Below are 3,974 nucleotides of genomic sequence, written 5' to 3'. Positions count from 1 at the left end.
AGTCATGCAAAATACTTTGGGTAGATCTATATAAATGCCAAGAACTAGAAAAGTAAAAGAGAATTAAGTCATTACTGTTGAATAAAGCTTTCACCAGGGAATAGTTGTCTTTACCCTACATAGGCAGTGCAAAACAGCTGACTGTATAAAGAACCAAAATACAATACTGCCTACTAACAGTGTTCACTTGCTGTTAATAACACTAAACATACCAGACTGATGTAAAAGAAAAATAAATTGCCCCATGTGTTATCCGTTAAATCCATGGTCCTACCTGTTATTAGTCCTCCCAGTATTACTACTGGTCTCCCTTTTTCTTCTGTTTTGATTCTTTGCTTGAATGTTATTTTAAATTGAACTGCGGTGATATTTAGACTGCAAAGTACACATTGCCTGGGTTTACATGCATGTGAAAATCGACTCTACAGTCATACCTATGTGACGTGGTCACGCGAATACCTAGTAAAACAGCAAAATAACATATTTTGGTCAGCGTTACTTTAAGGGCAGGGTCAATCGCTTTCTCACGATAAAAATAGCTGTAAAAACCCATGTAAACAGGAGCAGGAATCGTGCTTGTGACTCACAATGTTTCAGCAGTCAAGATCCTGTTTAATGTATTGGAATCTTACGTTATTCCCGAGCAAAGCCGTACCAAACTACATGCGCACACACACGCAAACAGACACACACACACACACAAGAAAGAACGCAAATGATGCTGCAAATGCAAGCCTCTCGTATAGCCTATTACTAATGTTTGTATAAATGTATGTTGTTAAGCACAACTAACCGAACTTTTATCCTTGTATTATTAGTAGTAGTAGTAGTAGTAGTATTTTTTTTTTTTTTTTTTTTTTAAACGGAAGCAGGTTTTATTGGTGCAGTATCACATTTTACAAGCCGTCTGCAGTACACACTGATCTGATGTAGTAGTACAAAAAATTGTGCTTCCGAAATCTCTTGATATCGATTCCGCAGGGACAGGGCAGAAAACTACCCCGTCCCTGTGCCAGTCACGGCACAAGCCCTTTTTCTGATGTAGTAGTAGTAGTCGTAGTAATTTTTTAAAGCAAATTGGCTTCATCACACTGCCAATCACATATTCACTTTGAAATCCGACACATTCTTTCCCTCGCCCAGCGCTTCTTTAACCTGTGCTGTCTGTCAGAGGCCAGGATTACTCTCTGTATGCTACACTCTTGGTGGAAGAATTATTGGCGATCCCATCAAAACCGCCAATAAAGCCAAAATAAATTCCCCGCCAAAATTTCCCATTATACGGTATATAGAGCCAACTTTCCAACGTTTCAGTATGTTTAACATACCGTTCTCAAGGGAAAGTGTGTTTGAAAACAAATATTGGCGGTATTTATAGGCTTTTTGATGCCATGGTAACCACACATTTCTTTCTCTTTAAATCTAATGTCTTTGTGATGTCATTTACTATCTAGCTAATAATGTAACGATCTACTGTTCATTTTTATTTAAACCTTCAGGCATCATAGTATCTAGTCTATTAATTTATTTTCTTTTATTCTTCTATAGTGTACATTACCTTATTTTATTTTTTCAAAACCACAAACTTTAGGTCTTCCATAGTGTGTCTGTTCCTTGTAAATTGATGAACTATCGGTTCGTTTTCTTTTTTATTTCTTATATTTGATAAGTGGTTCTTTTCTGTATTCTTTTATATAATGATGTACCTGTTTATCCTACATATTTTATTTTAGTATATTTTATCCAAAATATACCATGTCCTTACATGACAGATATATTAAGATAGGATATTTATTTTCTTTATTTGCAATTTCACTTTTATCTTTACCAATATATTTGCACACTTTACATGTGCTTTTGCAGGTTGTAATGTCCCTTAATGTATCTATGGCCCCTTTATCTTTACTGTGGATTAAAATTTCAGGAAAATTTACATCCCTTCTAAAAGTTACGATCGGTGTTTTCGGAAATATTTTGGAAAGAAGCTAATTTAGGTGATATTATAGTTCACATAAAAGAATAATTGACAGAAGAGTTTCTACAAATACTTGCACTAGTACATGTAAAGTGTGTAAATACCTAAACAAAAGTAAAAATATAATTAAACATAAGAACAAGACATATCCACTTAAAACTAATACCTACTGTATAAATAGCAATATTGTTTATGGACTAGCCTATGAAAAATGTGATGAAATAAAATATGTTGGCGAGATTGGAACAACTTTATATAAAAGAATTCAGAACCACCTTTCATTAATTAGAAAAAAAAAAATGAATGAACCATTCAGCACTTCACCAGTCAAGGACATGACATAAATTATGTAAAGTTTGTAGTATTAGAACAGCTAAAATTAGACAATGCGACATGTAGAAGAATAAAAGAAAGCAAATGGATAAATAGACTGAACATGATTAACTCCAATAAATATATAACATTTAAATAAAGAAACAAAATTAATTCAAATGTTGTGCATGCTGATGCGCTGGGGAGGCCAAATCAAGGCTGATCCTCAGATCCAGCATTGCATGAGAATATAAATATAAGCTTATATAAAATAATGTTAATTAGAATTAACACAGATTTAAAGATAGAAGTAAAAATTATGTCACAATATATAGAACACCATTACATCATATAAGAAAAAATCATAGATTTGAATGTAAACAATAACAAGTAGTTGTCATGCTGTCAAAAACCTATAAATTCCCCCAGTGTTTTTAGTCAAACACATGTTTTGTACAACATATCGAAAAGTTGGGGAGCTGGCTCTTTGAAGCTAATTTTATATATATATATATATATATATATATATATATATATATATATATATATATATATATTATATATATATATATATAATATATACATATATTGTGTTTCCCCTCACTAAAATTTTTCGTGAACATTGTTTTAAATTGATAATTGATAAGGCCTGTGACGGACACAACACGGTTACAGGGGACGTGTCCAAGTTTTGCAAACATTTGGTGAAAAAACCCACGTCTTTTGAGTGCAACTTTTTAAATAAAATACTCTATGGAATCTTCAGTCCCCATGTGCACGAGTGGACACGTGGAATCTCTCAAAGCAGTAGCCCTTTTTTTACACGGATAAAATTCAAATTCAAAATGATCACTAATCTTGTGAACACACGTGCTATAAAGAATCTATATATATATATAGACATATATGCATATATATATATATATATATATATATATATATATATATATATATATATATATATATATATATCTTAAAGAGACCAAAAATTGCAATGTTAAGAAACCGAAACAAGTTCAACATTATTAACAAAACAATAGTACTGAATTCGCGTGCATTATCAATTAGATATGCTGTGCACATTGTGATAACAATCTAAATGATGGGTTAGATTTACAATTAGGAGTGAAACAACTGATTTGGTTTTAACTTAAATCTGTGATTACATGCATTTAAAACAAAGGTAAATTTTAATCAACAACAAATTTGTTAACTTTGTGGTATGGAAATTGAAGAGGCTGAACCCACATACCTTTTTGACTTGCTGATTTAATTGATAAATGGGTAAAAGTGTGCTGTGAAGATATATTTGTAACTAGTTTCTGCAGTTAAACATCTCACACAACATAAACTTTCTCTCCTGTGTATGGGTCATGTGAGTAGTCCAGACCCAATGACCCATCTATGGTTGCTGAGGAATTTAAAAAAATTAAATGTCTGCTGGTGCCAGAATTTAATGTTGCTGGCGCTATATGAGGTATCCTGGTACTAGAATCTAGCGCCATAGCACCAAATTTGCACTGCTGTAGTAGCAGTGTACATTAATTTAGCAGGGGACAAATCCCTTTGTGACTGTTATAAATATATCATTTGTGAAAAGTGCTACAGGGATAATGCAGCAGAACAGAGCTTTTTTTGGTCCTTATTTGTCTAAAGTAATTGCTATACATGCAACAGTGAGTAAAAA

General features: G+C 32.6%; 1 non-coding gene across 1 annotated transcript; it reads right to left on the bottom strand.

Moving 5' to 3' along the window:
- Positions 1-911: 911 nt before the first annotated feature.
- Positions 912-1,036, bottom strand: LOC121320310. Its single transcript, XR_005950812.1, has one exon. It is a non-coding gene; the product is annotated as a U11 spliceosomal RNA (small nuclear RNA).
- Between the last annotated feature and the right edge of the window lie 2,938 nt (positions 1,037-3,974).

The sequence above is a fragment of the Polyodon spathula genome, chromosome 8 (assembly GCF_017654505.1).
Source record: "Polyodon spathula isolate WHYD16114869_AA chromosome 8, ASM1765450v1, whole genome shotgun sequence".
Lineage (NCBI taxonomy): Eukaryota > Metazoa > Chordata > Actinopteri > Acipenseriformes > Polyodontidae > Polyodon > Polyodon spathula.
Note: the sequence above shows the minus strand (reverse complement) of the source record. Positions and strands in the feature narration are given on the sequence as shown.